Genomic DNA, 23,113 nt, shown 5'->3' on the forward strand with positions numbered 1-23,113 from the left:
CCTCGTGTGTACAAGGCCTTAGTGGCCAGATCACCAGGTGAAGACAGAGGAGGGGAAAAAACTAATTCAGCCACCACCTCTAATTATTGGTAAGCTGCAATGCATTACAATTTTGGTTTTGGGTTTAATACCACTTTAACTTGCTTCAAATTGCTTCTAGCTAGAGCTGGCTTGATATCATTTTTTTCACAACCAACTATGGACACACACACTTGCTCATAAATTTATAACGCTTTCTAAAATATGTACATACTTTTCATTTGGTATTCTGTCTTTTAGTCAGAAGTTTTTTGGAATATCGTGTTATGCAAATCCCGGTTCTATTCACAATGGATTCCTTTGGGAATTCCTCTTTTTAGACTAGTTTTAAACTTTTTCTTCATCGCTATGTAAAATGTTATGCTAAGAAGAAAGAAGGAGAGGTGTGACAGGTGTATGCCGTTCCCAACTAGAGAGAACCCAGGGGAATATATTTCACTATCTGTCTAATATAGTAAACCAGTGTCAATCAATCACCGTATCTCTGAAAGCACCAGGTTATGCTTAGTTCCGCAAGTCTGGCTTCAAGTGAAGAAGAGTGTGTCACTCGCAGTGGCTTTACCTTTTTAACAGAAGACTCATGCAAGGAGTTGTCTAGACTTACATGAATAATAAGCGTGATGCATGACCTGTGTCCTGAGTGCGTGTTAATAGAACTTCTACCACAAAAAGGTATTGGAAATGCTAACTACTTGCAGTTTATGTATAGAGTTGGAGATGCTAGATGAAACAGAACATATTAAATGCAATATATTAAATACTCTCTGCACATTACTACACATCAATTTCAAACACAGTTATAAAATCGATTAAAGTTTTAAAAAATATTTCAAAAGGGTCCTATTTTAGCTGCAAAATATACTGCAAGAGTCAAGTGTAATGTAGTCAAATGTAGAGGTTGTACTATACAGTAAAACCTTGGATTGAGAGTAACTTGGTTTGAGAGTTTTTTGCAAGACAAGCAAAATGTTTAAATATATTTTGACTTGATATACAAGCAATGTCTTGATATATAAGTAGTATCATGCCCCAACTGCATATAAAAAGAGAAGAAGGGTGCCTCTAAGGCCCCTTTTGGGCGTTTTTCAGGCGCATTGGCGTTAAAAAAAAGCCTGTAAAGCACCTGAAAGAAACCTCATCTGCAATCCCAATGTGAAAGCCTGAGTTGCAGGACTTTTTTTGATGCCCTGCCAGCGCAGCGCCTCAGTGTGTAAGCACTCGGGCTTTCACATTGGTATTGCAGATGCAGCTTCTTTCAGGCGCTTTGCAGGCGCTTTTTTTAACGCTAAGACCCCTTTCACACTGGGGCGTTTTTCAGGCGCTTTAGTGTGAAAGCACTCGGGCTTTTACATTGGGATTGCAGATGTAGCTTCTTTCAGGCGCTTTACATGCGCCTTTTTTAACGCTAAATCGCCTGAAAAATGCCCAGTGTGAAAGGGGTCTAAGTGTAGAAATATGGTTACATTTAATGAAGGTGCAACATTTAGCAACTCACATGTTTGAATATTAAAAGAGGCACATCTAAGTATGCAGTGTAAACATTGGGGGTTTAACTCAATGGTAAATGCGTTTTTTTAGTGAGTCCACAGCAGTCAGATGTTAGGTTTGAGGGCATGGCAGCCCATTTTTATTTAAAAGGCAAAAATAAACAGTTCACACACAGGATTCCCACGCAGGGGTTCTTCTCCAGTAATGTTCATAGAAAGAAAAATACCAAGCCTCCTGGCTCCCAGGCTCACTCAGCCTTGCAGTACCTGCTATACCTGGCCCACTCCTGGCCTCAACATGATTCTCCAGCTTACTGTCTCCCAGACTTCCGGACTTCCTCCAGCCCCCTTGGACTCGCTAGCCACCTCAGGTCTACCAGCCTTCCCAGTCCGCCAGGCACAAAGTCCCCCCACACCAGGGATGTAGTCTTCCAGGGCAGACAGCTTTCCACACTCCACCTTCCTCTCCACTCTGTTCTCCCCAGTCCCTGATTATATTGGCTGTTTTCACCTGAGCACCCAACCTGCTGGCTATTGCCAAGACCTGGACACAGGGCCGGAGATCCCATCCCGCCCAAGTCTCTGCAGGATCTCCAAACCACACAGCCCCATTCAAACTTAGCAAAACCCGGAGAAAGCTGCCAAAACAGTTTTCTCAGTTTTATGCAGTGAAGTTCTGCAGTCCACTGACATGCAGACTCTGTGTCCAGTTTTGGTGCGTTTTTATGGTGACCGGGACCCTGACTATTACAGCAGGCATCCAGGATAAAGCTGTCCACATAGACCATCCTTTATCGACCTCATCCTATCCACGCTGCGCTCCATGAGCACTTCAAGCCTTGATTTCAGATCGCTCTACTTCCCAGTCACAATTGCAGACTGACAGTGGTGAGAGCCGGCAATGGGAGGATAGTCTACTATGTGGACAGCTTTACCCCAGATGTCTGCATACTTAGATGTGCCTGTTTTAATCATCAACCATGTGAGTTGCTAAATGTTGTACCTTCAATAAATGTAACCATATTGCTACACTAAGCAATGATGAACCGAAGTTCAGTTTCATCGGACCAAACCGACCATGTGTATAGGCTATCGGTCTGTTTTCCTTCGGTCCAAAATGTTAAAAAACATGCTTCAAAATCGAACCGATGGACCGCTGCCCCATCGGACAAAACCGATGGTTAGTACAGAAAAGCATCGGTTCAAAACCCGCGCATGCTCAGAATCAAGTCGACGCATGCTTGGAAGCATTGAACTTCGTTTTTTTCAGCACGTCGTGTGTTTTACGTCACCGCGTTCTGACCTGATCGGATTTTGAACTGATGGTGTGTACGCACTTCAGACCATCAGGCCACTTCAGCGGTGAACCGATGAAAACGGTCCGTCGGACCATTCTCATCGGTTTTGTCCGACCGTGTGTACGGGGCCTAAGAGTAGTGGTCATCAGCCCTGTCCTCAGGGCCCACTAACAGGCCAGGTTTGCTCAATAACTGAAATACATCACAGGAGATATCATTTGGTGCTCAGTGATTGCAGTATTCTAGCCTGCATCTCCCAAAGGTAATACATAAAATCTGACCTGTTAGTGGGCCTTGAGGACAGGGTTGATCAGGGGCGGAACGACAACTCATGGGGCCCTATGGCAATAGGAGATTATGGGGGCCCCCGGGCAATAGGAGATTATGGGGCACCCAGGCAATATGGGGTTATGGGACCCCCCAGGCAATAGGAGATTGTGGGACCACACAGTATATACACACACATATACAGTATACATACACAGACACACAATATACACACACAGTATACATACGCACAGAATACACATACACACACTGAAAAGGTACCGGAGAGGCGGGGCAGCTATAATTTTTACATATTGTCCCAGGTTTTACTGAGGCTGGCAACACTGATAGTTACATAGTTACATAGTTAGTCAGGTTGAAAAAAGACACAAGTCCATCCAGTTCAACCACAAAAAACAAAATAAAAAAACACAGTAAAATCCTATACACCCAACTCCATACCCACAGTTGATCCAGAGGAAGGCAAAAAACCCCAGCGGAGCATGATCCAATTTGCTACAGCAGGGGAAAAAATTCCTTCCTGATCCCCCGAGAGGCAATCGGATTTACCCTGGATCAACTTTACCTACAAATCTTAGTACTCAGTTATTTTATGTACATTTAGGAAAGAATCCAGACCTTTCTTAAAGCAATCTACTGAGCTGGCCAGAACCACCTCTGGAGGGAGTCTGTTCCACATTTTCACAGCTCTTACTGTGAAAAAACCTTTCCGTATTTGGAGGTGAAATCTCTTTTCCTCTAGACGTAAAGAGTGCCCCCTTGTCCTCAGTGATGACCGTAAAGTGAATAACTCAACACCAAGTTCACTGTATGGACCTCTTATATATTTGTACATGTTGATCATATCCCCCCTTATTCTCCTCTTCTCAAGAGTGAATAAATTCAGTTCTTCTATTCTTTCCTCATAGCTGATGGGGCCCCCTAGTGGCATGAGGCCCTCGGGCAGATTCTCCTGTATGCAATCTGTTGGCACTCGTCCTACACCACTCCCCTCCCTGTCCCATCCGAGGCTGCAGATGGGCATCGATCAGGCTGCATTCATGGCAATCGCGAGGCTGCATTCGTGGCAATGGCGAGGCTGCATTCGTGGCAATGGCAAGGCTGCATTTGTGGCAATGGAGAGGCTGCATTTAGAGGCTGCACTTATGGCAATGGTAAAGCTGCATTCATGGGCAGTGATTAGGCTGAATTCATGGGCACTGACCCTTATTTTGCTTCACAGTTCTTAACCACTTGCTTACTGGGCACATATACCCCCCTCCTGCCCAGGTGAAATTTCAGCTTCCGTCACTGCGTCGCTTTAACTAACAATTGCGCAGTCGTGCGACGTGGCTCCCAAACTAAATCTACGTCCTTTTTTCCCCACAAGTAGAGCTTTCTTTTGGTGGTATTTGATCACCTCTGCGGTTTTTATTTTTTGCGCTATAAACAAAAAAGAGCGACAATTTTGAAAAAAAATACAATACAAATTACAATAAATAGCCCAATTTTTTTTTTAAAAAAAAACATTTTTTTTCTCAGTCTAGGCCGATACGTATTCTTCTACATATTTTTGGTAAAAAAAAAAATCGCAATAAGCGACTGGTTTGCGCAAAAGTTATAGCGGCTACAAAATTGGGTGACAGAATTATAATTTTTTTTATTATTTTTTTTTTACTAGTAATGGCGGCGATCTGCGATTTTTATTGGGACTGCAACATTATGGTGGACACATCGGACACTTTTGACCAATTTTTGGCACCATTCACATTTATACTGCGATCAGTGCTATAAATATGCACTAATTACTGTATAAATGTGACTGGCATTGAATGGGTTAACACTAGGGGGTGAGGAAGGGGTTAAATGTGTACCCTGAATAGTGTTCTAACTGTGGGGGAAGGGGACTGACTGGGGGAGGTGACAGATCTGTGTCCCTATGTACAAGGGACACAGATCGGTTTTCTCTCTCCCTGACAAGACGCTGTCTCTGTGTGAGCCGGCAATGAGAGATGATCTCATATGTTTACATTTGAGATCATCTCTCATTGGCCGCACAGATCGCATACCAAACGGCCACTCCAATTGGCCGTTCACGGCGATCTGTGATTGTCTGTGTCCAAGGGACACGGCCAGCACAGAATTTCCCTGCTGTGCGCTCTGGAGCGCGCGAGGGGAACGAGGAAAGGGGAGGAGGTCAAATGACGTCCTCCTGGATTTTCAGGTCTGCGCTGAAGCCGTCATTCGGCTATAGCGCGGGCCTCAAGTAGTTAATTTAAAATATTTTTTTCTATGTCTGAAACTTACCTCTTAAAGTGAAGCTGCGTGTTATACACCGATCAATACGGTATATCCAAATAACACGCCCAAGCTCATCTCTTCACCACACACAGCCACAAAAGCAAGATAATTCTTGTTGGTCAGTGTATTAGTGCTCAGACGAACACACTTAGACCGAGTTTTAAATGGTTCAAAGAATTTCAAGCAATATGGTCGGCCCTCACGCATGTTCACTTCATCAAATCTGGCCCTCTTTGAAAACATTTTGGACACCCCTGACTTAGAGGATCCTCTCTTCTCTTTTATACTCTGTAGCTCCTGCAGGATTTTGCTTCTAATCCCCTTGTGGACTTCCATTTGGGGATGGACATTTTATGGTTACACAACCTATCACATTGCTATAATATTTTTATATGGATTATAAACTGAAAGACCTATGAATAAATGGTTGTGAAATGAATCATCTGAGTTTCCATCATTTCTTTTGGGGAAATTCGATTTTTGCTTTTAATATACAAGTGCTTTGGATTACAAGCATGTTTCCAGAAAAAATGATGCTTGCAATTCAAGGTTTTACTGTATTTTACTTTTATATGTAATATTCTGATTTGATGTAAACCTGGTATGTACTGTATGTAGCCACCCTGCTATAAGGAGAAATGACTAATAGATTTAATTATGCAGGGTGATAATCTTCTCAAACTAATTTGTAGCATCTCACTTGGCTTTCCCCTATGTTCAGTGTTGCTGCTGTTGCTGACGCATTTTGCAAAAGACAGGGGGGGGCTGCAGTATTTCTGGGGTATGAATATATATGCCCCCCTTAGCTAATCACTAGGAGGTCTTTTGCCAGTGGTGCATGCTAGGAGAAGATATAAAATTCTCTTTTCTTCAAACACTGCTGCCTGGGGAGGTGCGAGCGGTAGTTTGTGCTTGCTAGGCCAGAATCTCAATTGGGCCTAGCACCGAATCCTCAAAGTGCCCTGCCAGGCAAAGGAGGATACAGCATCCAAGGTAGAGAGCCTGGGAAGAAGTCTTGCTTGAAGGGGGATGGAATCTGCCCCCAGAGGATCATGGTACTTCCTTGGAAAGAGGACATAGGAAGATACTCCGTGCCTTGCTGTGGAGCTCTGAAGACAGTACTTCTGGTGTTTTCTATTTGGTCTTGATTTTTGCTATACACTGTGGTCCATTTTTTTTTTATGCACTCTAATAGCAAAAGTGAGATCATAGTCTGGAACACAAGTTGCTGGAGGTATCTGAACCCTTAACCCGTTTCTTCCTGTGAGTGTGGTGCAAATAAACAGAAAGGTAAAAAGTGACTGGTGCCCAACAACTTTTCAATCTTCCATGGACCAACAAAGGTTGTGCGCTCTAAAGCTGGTCATAACACATAAAATCTGATTGTACAAAATATGTACAATCCACTTCAGATTTACCAAAACTATGCAATATGAGGACACACCTAAAGAATCAATTCAATGTGTATCAAATCAGACCGACCCTTGCACTGCATAGTTAATGGCAGTTCTAAGGCTGCATTCACACCTAGGCGTATATACGCCTGAAGCGCGACGCCGCAGCCGCCCCATATACGCTGGAGTGGTGATTTTACATGGTCGGCTATTTAGATGGTTCACATCTCCACGCCGAACGCCAGACGCCTGACGCCTGCCGCCTGAAAAAAGGTCCCGGACCTTTTTTTCAGGCGTCTTTCGGCGTTCGGCATAGGAGATGTGAACCATCTCCATAGAGGGGGTGAGGCTGCATTCACAATTGCGGCGTTTTGTCGCCGCGAATCGCGGTACAAAACACCGCTATTTGCCGCCGCAATTCGCGGGACAAAACGCCGCGATTCAGTACGCCGAGGTGTGAATGCAGCCTAAGGAGAATATAAACAGATTGTATCGTTTATGGTCAGTGTTGTAAAGAAAGATTGAACCAATTATTATGCCTCTGGCCCAACCCATCCCACCTACTATGTCTATCAGTGTGTTGAATCATTACTGAGGAACAGGAAGGGGGGATGTGGTTGGTTAGAGCCAGTGACCATAGGTGGCAGCTCTTTCTTTATTCAAGTGTACTACTTTTCTGGGGGGTAAAATTATTTGTAAAACTCTAAACACACATTTAAACATCTGGAGCTTGGTAATAATCAATGTGTCTGACTGTCTTGAAATACATGGCCATGCATTTGCTTTAATGTGTAACTACATTCCCACAATCTTACCTTTCTTCTTTCTAAAGTAATTGCTGGTTGCCTAGCCTTTTAGGTTCTCAGGTTGATTTCTAATGTAATAAAAAATGTCTAATGTTGTAATAAGCTACAATGTCTGTATCATTTTAATGGAATCCTGTAACTGTACTTTTTACATATTGTAAAGCAAATGTGAACCTAATGCAAGGTTTCACATAACCCAAATGCAGTGTTGTTTTAAAGTGTATCTAAGAACAAAATGTGATACAGTATAACGAACAAGTATGGCTGCCAACATGCCCATCTATGAACAGATATAAAGGGTCAAGAAATAAAAGTAACACACATTTAATAGGATATTTGTATGAGGTGATCATACTCACATAGATATCATAGATATAAATAAAGTAAAATCATTGGAAATGTTACATTTTTTTAAGCTGTATGCCATTTATGTTCTGCGCTTGAACTCCTAAAGTTAAAGGGGTTGTAAAGGATTTTTTTTTTGTTCATAATATGCATCCTTTACCTGCAGACATTCCTCTTTTCACTTCCTCATTGTTCGTTTTTGCTCAGAAGTTGCTCTATTTCTTCTCTGTTCTGTTCACTTCCTGCTTGTCTGATTTTACTGACCGCCGTGAAGGCTTTACTGCGATGGTCAGTAACGTGCTCACCCCCTCCTGGGAACTACATATGTGTGACAGGACACTCTCTACGTGTTAGAGACCTCAAGAAGGTGTGAATTACTGGGCGTGCCGCAATTCATACTGGAAAATGTAGTTCTTACATCAACAAACGATGCAAACCAGGAAGTGAATAAGAGAACAGAAACTAGAACGCCGGAGGTGATATAGATGAAGGAATTTAATAGGTATTTACTCGTTTTTTAGCAGAATCATTACACTATTCTGTCTGTCTACCTTGCAGACATTAATTTTAGGCAAATTTTTTTTTTTCCTTTACAACTCCTTTAAAGTAAACATAAATCCTTACTGGATAACGTTAGCCTACTAAAGTACTTATAATAAACAACCATTATGCTTTTTTTCATGAAATACATGTTATTACTTTTTTATTCCTGTCTGCATTTTGTGTCTTAGGCCTCGTACACACGACCGAGAAACTCGTCGTAAAAGAAACATCGTTTTCCTTGACGAGTTCCTTGTCAGGCTTGTCGAGAATCTTGTCAAGCTTTCTTTGCGTACACACTGTCAAGACAAAATCTCGTCGTTCTCAAACGCAGTGACGTACAACACGTAGGACGGCACTATAAAGGGGAAGTTTGATTCCACTGGCACAACCCTTGGGGCTGCTTTTGCTAATCTCATGTTACTGCGTGTTAAGTAAAAGTTTGGTAAGAGACGATTCACGCTTTTCAGTCTGTTACAGCGTGACGAATGCCACTTTTACCGAAGGTGCGCTCCAGTCTCATACTTTATTCTGAGCATGCACGGGTTTCTAAGCATACACACGAACGTCTTTCTCCTTGTAAACCAGCCCAACGAGAAATACAATGAGGAAATTGAGACACTGGGGCAGGATGTGCGGTGTCGGAATTGCCGTGGTATTCGGCCACTAGCGGTGCGGTATTAACCCCCGGTAGCTGCTGAATAAGGGTTAATACCGCCCGCAATGCACCTCTGCAGAGGCGCATTGCGGGCGGTATTACCGCGGTGTCCCATTGTTTTCAATGGGAAGGAGCGGTGAAGAAGCGGTATACACACCGCTCCTCTCACCGCTCCTAAGATGCTGCTTGCAGGAGATTTTTTTCCTCCCGCCAGAGCATTGCCTCAGTGTGAAAGCCCTCTGGGTTTCACATTGAGAATGCTGGGGCAGGAGTATTTTAGGCGTTATTTATGCACTATTTTTATCCCTTAAACGCCTGAAATATGCCTCAGTGTGAAAGGGGCTTTAGGCCAGGGTGACACTGGTGTGTTGTGGGTTGGCCTTGTTTTCATATATTTTACCCCAAGTTTTTAGCCACGGTCTCATAGATTTCTATTAGTTTGCACATTTTTTGTTGCATTTTCTGAAAGCGCATAAAAAGTTCTGCATGAGAAGATGGCAAAAATGTGCAACCTAATAGAAGTCTATGAGACCTTGGCTAAAAATGTTGGTAAAATCCACACAAAAAAAAACATACACCCTCACAGCAGCCAGATCACAGTACATCAGTATGAACTCAGCCTTAATCAATCTCATTTAAATAAAATACATAAACCTGAAAAAGAGGAGAAAACAAGTTACTATAGTATTAATTTCACCCCTAGGCTCTTGACAATGCTGCAATCTTAGGCTAGGTTCACACCACGATTTTACCATCCGATAAACGGACCGTTAAATCGGATGGAATCGTATGTCAAAATTTTCACTAAAAAATCGGATCCTGATTTTAAATAATGTCTGGGAAAAAGAAGATTTTTGAAGTTATGGATATTCAGGGGAACCCCGCCGGCAATTTAAAACAAAAATGATGTGCGGTTCCCCCTAAATATCCATAACCAGACCCTTCAGGTCTGGTATGGATATTCAGGGGAACCCCGCCGTGAATTTAAAACAAAAATGACGTGCGGTTCCCCCTAAATATCCATAACCAGACCCGTTATCCGAGCACGTTAACCTGGCCGGCCGCAGAAAAGAGGGGGGGACAGAGTGCGGCCCCCCCTCTCTCCTGAACCGCACCAGGCCACATGCCCTCAACATGGGGAGGATGTCCCCATGTTGATGGGGACAAGGGTCTCATCCCCACAACCCTTGCCCGGTGGTTGTGGGGGTATGCGGGCGGGAGGTTTATCAGAATCTGGAAGACCCCTTTAACAAAGGGGACCCCCAGATCCTGACCCCCCCTGTGTGAAATGGTAATGGGGTACACTGTACCTCTACCATTTCACGAAGGAAGTAAAAAGTATTGTAAAAAAAACACACTGACACAAAAGAATAAAGTCCTTTATTAAAAAAAAAAAAAAAAAAAAAAATCCAGCGCTGAAAAATCCACTCGTTCCCGGCTTCCTGCGTTGTCCTGATCCTGCGACGGGTGCGGGTGATCTCCCGCGATGAGAAGATCCAGCGTCGGGTGATCTCCGCTCCGGCGATGTGAAGATCCATCCATCCGGCGCAGCAGCATCCCGGACCTCCTCTCACCGCTGGGCACAGCCCAGCGAATGAGCGGCTGAAGCTGTGACATTTCTTATATAGAGGAGGCAGAGCCACCCGTCACGTGACCCTGCCCCCTCTGACATACCTCTGCTACATCACTGGGGAAGACCAAGAAGAGGAAAGGTCTTTCCTCTTCTTGGTCTTTCTTCTTCTTGGTCTTCCCCAGTGACGTAGCAGAGGTACGTCAGAGGGGGCAGGGTCACGTGACGGGTGGCTCTGCCTCCTCTATATAAGAAATGTCACAGCTTCAGCCGCTCATTCGCTGGGCTGTGCCCAGCGGTGAGAGGAGGTCCGGGATGCTGCTGCGCCGGATGGATGGATCTTCTCAGCGATGGAGCGGAGATCACCCGACGCTGGATCTTCTCATCGCGGGAGATCACCCGCACCCGTCGCAGGATCAGGACAACGCAGGAAGCCGGGAACGAGTGGATTTTTCAGCGCTGGATTTTTATTTTTTTTTAATAAAGGACTTTATTCTTTTGTGTCAGTGTGTTTTTTTTACAATACTTTTTACTTCCTTTGTGAAATGGTAGAGGTACAGTGTACCCCATTACCATTTCACACAGGGGGGGGTCAGGATCTGGGGGTCCCCTTTGTTAAAGGGGTCTTCCAGATTCTGATAAACCTCCCGCCCGCATACCCCCACAACCACCGGGCAAGGGTTGTGGGGATGAGACCCTTGTCCCCATCAACATGGGGACATCCTCCCCATGTTGAGGGCATGTGGCCTGGTGCGGTTCAGGAGAGAGGGGGGCCGCACTCTGTCCCCCCCTCTTTTCTGCGGCCGGCCAGGTTAACGTGCTCGGATAACGGGTCTGGTTATGGATATTTAGGGGGAACCGCACGTCATTTTTGTTTTAAATTGACGGCGGGGTTCCCCTGAATATCCATACCAGACCTGAAGGGTCTGGTTATGGATATTTAGGGGGAACCGCACGTCATTTTTGTTTTAAATTGACGGCGGGGTTCCCCTGAATATCCATACCAGACCTAAAGGGTCTGGTTATTGAATTTGCGGGGACCTCCGTTCGGGTTCGCTCAACCCTAGTAATAAAAAATCGGGTACGATTTATCGCACAGTCATCCGATTTAGTACGATTTACATTGACCACAATATAAAAAAAAAACGGACACGATTGTAATACGATTTCAAATCAGGACCAAAAATCGTGGGCAGACACATTTTTTGATACGATTTTAAATCGTATTAAATCGTATGCGGATCAAATCGGATGCACTTGGGGACCTAAATTAATGAATGGCAGTGAATGGATCCGTTTTGCCATACAGATTTGTACGATTTTAAAGCTAAAATCGTGAGTAAAAAACGGATGACAAAATCGTGGTGTGAATTCACCCTTACTCAAAACTTTGAAGTAATACAATAGAGACCTTACTAAACCTGGCATGGTGGGTATGGCCCTCAAACAAAATGGTTGCGGAGTCCCTCACGACCTACCAAACTAGAATTCTACTATAGCTTGTGGGCGGAGCATTCGACCGGAAATGTACGATCGCAGTGTCATACAGTTTAGCTGATTCTTTGAATCTTCTTAGAACATCTGACAGACACCATAAGCCTTCAACTGACAGATTTAACCCTAATTAATTTGGATTTTTGGACAAATTCATTTTTTAACGAAATTAAGTAAATAAAAAAGAATTTTGCGAGTAACTAAATACATTTATTTTTCAGACGAAACCGAAATTCCCCCAAAAAATATTAGTAACTAAATCGACTTGAAATCCTATGGCATCTAAAACAGTTAACATGCAGGTATACACCTTTCAACTGCAATATTACTGAATTATTCAGTATAGCTTTAATCTCATTGACTTTAAAGCGGGGGTTCACCCTTAGAGGGCACTTTTCCCCCTTCGCTTCCTGCTCGTTATTACTAGGGGAATCGGCAATTTATTTTAAAATAGGTGCAGTACTTACCCGTTTACGAGACGCATCCTCTCCGTCGCTTCCGGGTATGGGCTTCGGGAATGGGCGGTCCTTCTTGATTGACAGGTTTCCGAGAGGCTTCCGACGGTCGCATCCATCGCGTCACGATTTTCCGAAAGAAGCCGAACGTCGGTGCGCAGGCGCAGTATAGAGCCGCACCGACGTTCGGCTTCTTTCGGCTACGAGTGACGCGATGGATGCGACCGTCGGAAGCCTCTCGGAAGAATGTCAATCAAGAAGGAACGCCCGCTCCCGAAGACCCATACCCGGAAGCGACGGAAGAAGATACAGCTCGAAAACGGGTAAGTACTGCACCTATTTTAATATAAATAGCCGATTCCCCTAGACCGAACGAGCAGGAAGCTAAGGGGAGATTTTTTTTTTTTTTTTAAATGGGTGAACTCCCGCTTTAAGGCTTCAGAATGTTATGTTATCCCCATGGATCAATTAGGATGGTCATATTTTGCCTTTTCATAGTCACATGCAATTTTAGGGCTTGACAAATTTGTTATCTATTCACTTAACATGGTCCCATATCTTACATATGGCAAAATTAGCAGGAATTATAAAACAATTATGCACTATTTTTTTTACTGAAAATAGAGACTTGAAAAACAGTTGAGAAAATATTGTTGGAACATAAAATTTTGCAACTACCATCTTCTCTGTTTTCAGCAAATATATAATAATTTGGGTTTTTAGGTAATTTTCAGGCTTATAGAGAATTTTAATACTTGTGTTAAAAAATACTGTATTTATTGGCGTATAACACTCACTCTTTCACCCTGTTGTACCATGTTATACGCCGATACTAGAGTTGCCACGTCCTGTGTAAACAGGAGATTCTTGCTGTATGTATTTTGATGGCGCTCCTCCCACCCCCCTCCTCATTCTCTCCGAGGCAGCCCAAATTGCAGTATCGGCTAAGGTTGTCACATCATCTCTTTAATCCAGGACTCATATGACTTACACAGGTTATGAGGCTGAGTTAATGCAGATAAGGCACCAAGTGAGTTTAATTACCACCTTAATCAGCCACATAACCTGTGTAATTAATATGTGTCCTTGATTAAAGGGATGGTGTGGCAACCTTAGCCGATACTGCAATTTGGGCTGCCTCGGAGAGAATGAGGAGGGGGGTGAGAGGAGCGCCATTGGATTACATACAGCAAGAATCTCCTGTTTACACAGTGGCCTCTGTAATAGGAAGTCCCGTCTCCTGGGCCGGCATTGGACCAGTGTTCTGTCTATCATAGAAGTCGGTCCAGGAGGCGGGACTTTGTATTAAAGAGGCCGCCGAGTAAACAGGAGATTCTCACTCCATGCAATCTGATGGCACTCATCCAGCCCCCCTCCCTGAGATTGGCATTGATCAGGCTGAATTCATGGCAATGGGGAGGCTGCAGATGGGCATTAATCAAGCTGCATTGATGGGCAATTGTGAGGCTACAGATGGACATTGATTAAGATGCAATGATGGGCAATGGTGAGGCTGCAGATGGGCATTGATCAAGCTGCATTGATGGGCAATTGTGAAGCTGCACATAGGCATTGATCAAGCTGCATTGATGGGCAATTTTGAGGCTGCAGATCAGGCTGCATTGATGGGCACTGACCCTTATTTTGCTTTAAAGTTCTCTATTTTAAATGTACATTTTTTTCCTGAAACTTCCCTCTTAAAATGAAGGTGCATGTTATATGCCGATAAATAAAGTAAATCAAAGTGTTTTCAGGGGGAATCATAATGCTAAGAGGGTAGAAAAGACACCTTTATATTTACCCTTTGCTGCAAAGTAAATTGATCATTTTAAAGCACACTTCATGACCCACTTATACTTACCTTCCCAGTGCTTCTCCACGTTTTCCTCCATAACTGTATAACTTCTGCAAAATAACCCACACTGAAACGTATTGAATAGATGATGTCACCCCCAACCCATTATTTGACAGTGTTGGGCCTAGGGGTACTAGGTTTTATTAATTGACTTCTTTGGAGAGAGACTTGGTGGGGGAGTACTGTGAAAGTGAGTATAAAGCTGGCCTTACACCTGTAGAATAAGATTTTGTTTTCTTATTTTTAGAGGGTTTGTTTGATTACTTAGAGTTGAAGGGGTCTATTCGACAACCAGTTTCAAGTGAAAAAAAAATGTAATGACAAGTATTTAAACTTTTGTCGAATAAAATTAAAATAAATTAATTTCCTATAATTAAATTTGCTCCTGGCCAAGAACAAATCATAACTGGTCTAATGAGCAGGCACTTATCAAAGTTAAAACAAAGGGGGGTAGGTAGCGCTAAGAACCACACTACTTGAATTAAGTGTAGATGTAAATATAAGTTTAAACACAAAATGAGTCCTTGCAAACTAGACTCATCCCCGGCGAGGGGTAGCAACCAATGCCACTCAAAAAATAAATTTAATAGTTAATGCCCAAAGCGTGGTAGTATGTTATTGTCCGATTTGTGAAGTGACAAAAATGTATTCAAATAAAGAGAAGAATCCACCACCGATTTTTGTGAGTTGAATGGACGTAACTGTTCATCACAATTGCACCAAAGGTAGTAAGTAAACACCCTTACCAGAAGTGTTGGACCCCCTGTTAGATGAGGTCATACGGGCATCAATATCCACCCTGACGGGTAATACGAAATCCCAGCAGTAGTACATAGCTCCTCTCCCGACAAATCCTTTCCAGACTCTGGATTCTGTCTGTCTCATCCAAACAGGAACCTTTAGGCAGATGAACGTTCAGTGCGTCGCCCGAGCCCTTTGAGAACCTCATTTATGACGAAACATGTTAGGGCGGAGCCACGCACTAACATCACCGTGTTAACGCGACCCCTGGATGCACGGGTGTACGTTTCATTTTATTTGTTTTGTCGACTATTTTAATCAAGTTTTTTTTTATTTATGTATCGCGTTTTTATACAATAAATTACCAGTACGGTACTTCACTATTGTGAGCCTCCCGTTCCCTTTTTTCGGCGGTCCCTTGTGACGCCGAGCCTAGGAGCTGATCGCTTGGCGCAAGGTGAATCATCTGCCTAAAGGTTCCTGTTTGGATGAGACGGCTAGAATCCGGAGTCTGGAAAGGATTTGTCGGGAGAGGAGCTACGTACTACCGCTGGGATTTCGTATTACCTGTCAGGGTGGATATTGATGCCCGTATGACCTCATCTAACAGGGGGTCCAACACTTCTGGTAAGGGTGTTTACTTACTACCTTTGGTGCGATTGTGATGAACAGTTACGTCCATTCAACTCACAAAAATCGATGGTGGATTCTTCTCTTTATTTGAATACAATTTTGTCACTTCACCAATCGGACAATAACATACTACCATGCTTTGGACATTAACTATTCAATTTATTTTTTGAGTGCTATTGGTTGCTGTCCCCGGCGAGGGGTAGCAACCTTATATTTATTTATTCTAGTAATTATTCTAGTTTGCATGGACTCATTTTGTGTTTAAACTTATATTTACATCTACACTTAATTCAAGTAGTGTGGTTCTTAGCGCTAACTACCCCCCTTTGTTTTTGTTTTGTTTACATGAGTATCACATGTTTTTTAGGTGTGCAGCTTTTTTCTGAAAAAGTCAATTTTTGTATTTCTCAATTTGTTGTTCTTAGCACAGTATTTTCCTTGTTTACTTATCAAAGTTAATCCAGAAGTAGAAAATTGAGACATTGAGATGATACTCAAACAAAGAAATCAGTTGAGTCTGTGAAGGCACCATTGAATTGGGTGAGTGATTTTTATACTTACTCATGTGAATGTTCGAACCAAATTCTACAGGTGTAACGCAAGGATTAGTAGGTCAGGGGTATGCCTTTAAAGAGACCATTTCACTTTGCCTTGAATGGTCAAGGTAACTGAGTTAATTTAAACTTTGCAAAGGCAAAGAGGATAAAGTGAATTTGTATATGATGTAATATACATGAACCTATCTCCACTATGTTTATTACAATAGATAAAGCCTATGGGCCAGATTCACAGAACAGATATGACGGCGTATCTCCTGATACACCGTCGTATCTCTTGTTCTATCTATGCGGCTGATTCATAGAATCAGTTCCGCATAGATAGCCCTAAGATCCGACAGGTGTAATTGACTTACACCGTCGGATCTTAGGATGCAGTACCTCGGCCGCCGCTGGGTGGAGTTTGCGTCGTATTCCAGCGTCGGGTATGCAAATTAGCACTTACGGCGATCCACAAAGGTTTTTCCCGTCGTTCCTTCGGCGCAAGTCTTAGTTTCCCGTCGCAAAGTTAGGGGTGCTATTAACATGGTGTAAAATTACTCCACCATGTTAAAGTATGCCTGTCGTTCCCGCGTCGCTTTTGAAATATTTTTTTTCACGGCGTAAGTACGTTACGCACGTCGCGATTCACGAACACTTCGGGCCACCGTAAGTTCGCGCAAAGCACGTTGGGAAAATTGCGAACGGAGAATGCGCAGTACGTCCAGCGCGGGAGCGGGCCTAATTTAAATGGTACACGCCCCATTTGAATTGGGCGGGCTTGCACCGGATGTGTTTACACCGCCGCAAGTTTACAGGTAAGTGCTTTGTGGATCGGGCACTTACACTGAAAACTTGCGGCGGTGTAACGTAAACGGGTTACGTTACACGGCCGCAAATCTACGTGAATCTGGCCCTATATTGCTGTGCATTCTGAACAGTAAGCACTGTGTAAATGTGCGGTTGTGAAGGCAACAGTAGTCTCAATGTTAAGTTCATCCGTACATGCACATTGAAAAGCATAAAATAAAATTTTGGTCTAATATAGATCAATCGTAATTAGATTCACCCCACCCAATTAGTGTAAAATGAAAGAACATACAATGCTGGGTTTGATTCAGAAAACGTTGTTTAGCATCATTTTAATCCACAGAAAAATATTTAGTGTTAGCAGTTGGCCAGCCATGAAAAAGCCCACTCTCCAAGGACCTAAAGTATTTATTAATATGCAGTGCAAGAAAAGATTCTGCTCTTATCCATCTGAACGAAGCTAGAATTCTGATACAGCAGATGTGTAAACATGTTACAGTTCACTTGTGGAATGTCTTCTCATTTATTAACGTAATTGTTCAGCCACAAAATGTTCAAGCAACGGCTAAGACCCATCTGCACCAACTATTGCTCTGCCATAAGAAGCCTTCTAGCAGATGATGGCAAACCATAATAAATCATCACCTGATCACCATGGCCATTAAACTAGATATTGATTTATATTATGGAAACTATTATTATTGTAAATGTATTTATTATTACAGCTAAAGACTGACGGCAACCAATGTATGCTTTATACATATCAGGGATTGGCAAGCAAGAATTTGTGTTTTCACCCATAAGAGGAACACCCAGTAGATTAATAATAATAATAAATCCTTCTCCACTGGCCCCCAGAAGAATATGACAGAGAGTACTTTTTACCACATTCCTGTGACAGCTGTGAAGACTGTAGGACTATAGATAACCATGGGAACATGGGTGAGCATTTCTGTCAATCTTTGTTATATCCTCCCTGGAAAATAAGCAATATCATTTTCATCTTCTTGGGAAAAAAATGGACATTGTTTTATGTATTTTTTAGTACTGCCCAGAGCTAAGGTTTTAAGCAACCATTTCTTGTCCCTAAGGAAACAATGTGGTTGGTTTACTAAAACTGGAGAGTGTAAAATCTGGTGCTCTGCTGCATAGAAAACAATCAGCTTTAAGTTTTTTTTGGCAAAGCTTAAAGTGGATGTAAACCCGATTTTTTTTTGCTGTCACAATGTAGAGTACAAGATTTCCTATCATCTGTGCCCAGTCTTGCCACAAAGAGTTAATCTAGCTCTGAGCAATCCTCTTTTATTGTTCAGTGAGATAAAACGGGCTTACAGAGAAAAACCTCAGGCCTCGTAAACACGGCCGAGGAACTCGACGTGCCAAACACATCGAGTTCCTCGGCCAGTTCAGCACTGAACCCGCCGAGGAGCTTGGCGGGGCGAGAGCTCCCATAGAACAACGAGGAAATAGAGAACATGTTCTCTATTTCCTCGCCGAGCTCCTCATCGGCTTCCTCGGCCGAAAGTGTACACACGGCCGGGTTTCTCGGCAGAATTCAGCCAGAAACTCGGTCGGAAGCTGAATTCTGCCGAGGAAACTGGTAGTGTGTACGGGGCCTTAGTCCGTTCCGCCCCCTTGCTGTGAGTGACAGGTTATTTACATTACTCATGCACTAGCCTGGAGACAGCCTGGCAAGCAAGAATTTGTGTTTTCACCCATAAGAGGAACACCCAGTAGATTAATAATAATAATAAATCCTTCTCCACTGGCCCCCAGAAGAATATGACAGAGAGTACTTTTTACCACATTCCTGTGACAGCTGTGAAGACTGTAGGACTATAGATAACCATGGGAACATGGGTGAGCATTTCTGTCAATCTTTGTTATATCCTCCCTGGAAAATAAGCAATATCATTTTCATCTTCTTGGGAAAGAAATGGACATTGTTTTATGTATTTTTTAGTACTGCCCAGAGCTAAGGTTTTAAGCAACCATTTCTTGTCCCTAAGGAAACAATGTGGTTGGTTTACTAAAACTGGAGAGTGTAAAATCTGGTGCTCTGCTGCATAGAAAACAATCAGCTTTAAGTTTTTTTTGGCAAAGCTTAAAGTGGATGTAAACCCGATTTTTTTTTGCTGTCACAATGTAGAGTACAAGATTTCCTATCATCTGTGCCCAGTCTTGCCACAAAGAGTTAATCTAGCTCTGAGCAATCCTCTTTTATTGTTCAGTGAGATAAAACGGGCTTACAGAGAAAAACCTCAGGCCTCGTACACACGGCCGAGGAACTCGACGTGCCAAACACATCGAGTTCCTCGGCCAGTTCAGCACTGAACCCGCCGAGGAGCTCGGCGGGGCGAGAGCTTCCATAGAACAACGAGGAAATAGAGAACATGTTCTCTATTTCCTCGCCGAGCTCCTCGTCGGCTTCCTCGGCCGAAAGTGTACACACGGCCGGGTTTCTCGGCAGAATTCAGCCAGAAACTCGGTCGGAAGCTGAATTCTGCCGAGGAAACTGGTAGTGTGTACGGGGCCTTAGTCCGTTCCGCCCCCTTGCTGTGAGTGACAGGTTATTTACATTACTCATGCACTAGCCTGGAGACAGGCATTATATTTTAATTCCCACCCCCACTCCTTTTCTGAAATCATGTGGTTACTTTTCTGGGTTTTGACTGGATGTTAGTGATAATAGCAGGATTCAGTGTAAGTAATACACAAAACAAAATGCATGTTGACAAGGGGAGTGTAGAGGTGGGCGGGGAGTCTACTGACATCACGACGCCACCCACCGAGCTCCAGACAACAGATCCACCCACAGAATCTGCAGTTTTTCAGTTCTTAGAACAGACAGAGGGGAGACATTTGACAGGTAAGAATACATGCAGGAGACATATATATCCTTATAGATCAGCACTATGGCAGTAGTTTAGAAAGGATGAGATTGGGTTTACATCCACTTTAATAGAACAAATTGAAGTTAGAAGCTGATTGGCTATCATGTACAGCTGCACCAAATTTTGCACTCTCCAGTTTTAATAAATCCCAATAGTGTTAATTTACTAAAACTGGAGAGTGCTAAATCTAGTGCAGTTCTGCATAGAAACCAGTCAGCTTTCAGTTTTTTTATTTTTTGTCAAAGTTTAAAGTGTTACTATATCCCTGTGTTCACTATATCTGGTCTCCTGCTGTTCACAGAACATGTGCTAATCACATGCACTCTCCCAAGAAACAAAAGCTCTCTAGCAATACACACCAAACTTAGAATGTACAGAGTGTCTCCTAGGTATCTGTATTATCAGCAGATGGACTGGGGACTGTGGAAGAAGGGGAAGATCAGAGAAGACAGAATCAAACATCCTTTTATAAAATGCGGAGGATTAACCCCTTAGGTTCAACAGTGAGTATAACAAGCATGCTTTACTGCATATACAGAATCATTTTACTGCTGTGAGTTTAGTAACACTTTAATTGAACAAATTGAAATTAGAAGCGGATTGGCTACCATGCAAAGCTGCATCAGATTTTGCACTCTCCGGTTTTAGTAAATCCTGAGGAGCCATTAAGGTTCTAAAGACCATAATGGCTTAACAAAAAAAAAGCAAGAAACATATTTTGCTAATAGTTCATTTATAGAGGTAAACCTTGTCAAGAGTCAGTGTTCATGCAGTAAACTCTGTGTCATAAAACCATGCTTCTTCATTACCATGTTTTTATTAATTGTGTATATAGATGTACAGTAGGTGACGTCGATTTTGTGTCAATCTCGCCTCTGCTATCGGCGAGATTGACCACCCGCGATCCCCGTCGCGGGACCAAGCGCCAAGCTATCTCGCTCCTCCTGCTCGCCGCCCCCAATGGATTCCTATGGATGCGCGGCATCTCGTGGGGGCAGCGAGCGCGAGAAGCACAGCCTCCAGCGGCGATATCCAGCGCGCTGGATATACAAAATCGGAGGCACCTAATGTAGATTTAAACCCTTCCTGTTTTATCCCCAAGAGTTATCCCCAGTTATTATATTGGATGACAGAACACTTAAAGCGGAGGTCCACCCATTTTTTTTTTTTAAAAAGCCAGCAGCTACAAATACTGCTGACTTTAAAAAAATGGACACTTACCTGTCCAGCGCTCCCGCGATGTTGGAAACCGAGGCCGAGCAATTGCTCATCTCTCAGCTGCCCCTCCTCCATCCTTGGTGAGGGAATCAGGAAGTGAAGCATTGCGGCTTCACTGCCCGGTTCCCTACTGTGCATGCGCGAGTAGCGTGGCGTGCCCTTACTGGTCCCCGCTTTCTCCTGGGACCAGTGTGTTTCCCAGGAGACAGCGGGGGAGGGGGGAGTGGTGTGACTGCCTGAAGCCTTGGTTCTCTCCCCCACCTCTTCACGGCGCCAGCATTGCAGGTGTGGCCAGGCAATCTTCTGGCACCTGTGACGTGTGACAGAAGATTGCAGGGAGGTAGGGGAGAGGAGGTGTCACCTGGGAGGGAGGAGGCGTCACCTAGGTAACTAGGCAACCAGAGCAGGAAGTGGCAGCTGGGTACCTGTCAAAACTAGGTACCCACTCCCCCCAAAAAAATGACATGCCAAAAGTAGCACGTAAGGAGGCGAGGAGTGCTTAAAGCAGAATTTACACTTTTGGGTGGAACTCCACTTTAACTTCCTCCCACGTAGTGACAGCATTGCACTAGGCATGAAAAAAAGATTTGACTGCTCAATGACCAGGCAATTTTTTGCCATACACCGCTGCGTCACTTTAACTGAAAATGTTGCGGTCCTGCAACATTGTACCCAAACAAAATGTACCTCCTTTTTTTCCCCACAAATAGAGCTTTCTTTTGGTGGTATTTGATCATCTCTGTGGTTGAAAAAAAACGCAATATTTTGTACTTTTTGCTATAATAAATATCCCAATTTTTTCCTCAGTTTAGGTCAATTTGTATTCTTCTGCATATTTTTGGTAATAAAAATCGCAATAAAAGTATATTGATTTATTGATTGGTTTGCGCAAAAGTTATAGCGTCTACCAAATAGGGGAAAGATTTATGTTTTTTTTTTTTTTTTTTTACTAGTGTAGCGCTCACCCCCGAAGGAGCCGTTGGTTATAGATTGGGATGGCGTGTTACCTCTGTGATCGTCTAGGGGTATGATGATGATGAGAGCAGCAATGATGGAATGTCCAAACAGCAGGTGTCTTTTCTTGTGCTTTATTTTACCAACACGGTAAACAGTAAAACTTGAGGTAGACAGTAAAGATGGGTGAGGAGGAGAGTAGCAGATTCAGGCCTAACAGAACGGAAGCAGTTTACTTTTACTTTCGTCGCCACTCCAGCCAGAGTGGGTATAGTGTACCTGGACAGGCCTCTCACACTGACCTGGCAGCCAGAGTATCATTAAGAACTTTGAGGGAAACAAGTCTCTGTCACAGACCCTTCCCTTAGAACATAGATCATGAAGAAAATCTTGCTTAGTAATATTGGTGCCTGAATCCCACCCAGGTAGTTCTCTATTGGGTCACCGACTGACAGGTTGCTGACATCCAACCTCTCAGTGTCTGGTTACCTTGATCCCCGATGGATTGTCTAGGCCCTGTTGGATTTCCTGCCTCTCTTGGCTCTCCTCAGGCTGACTCCCCACCGAACAGCTATCTTCCTTGGGATCTTCCCTCAGAACTTGGGGACCCAGTCGATCACTGGGGCCCCTGCCACAACTTCAGTTGCTCCGGGCCAACATGGCCCAGGAATCAGGAACACTGCGTAGCACGTGCACCCCGGCCTGGTAGGCCATATCGCCGGGGGCTGTGATGTGTGGTCACCCTGAAGGTGGGTGCCACACCCTGAACAAGAAGAACCCCGCCTAATGGCGTCTGCTCCAGAAGTACTCTCCCCCAG

Source organism: Rana temporaria, chromosome 3 (genome assembly GCF_905171775.1).
Source record: "Rana temporaria chromosome 3, aRanTem1.1, whole genome shotgun sequence".
Taxonomy (NCBI): Eukaryota; Metazoa; Chordata; class Amphibia; order Anura; family Ranidae; genus Rana; species Rana temporaria.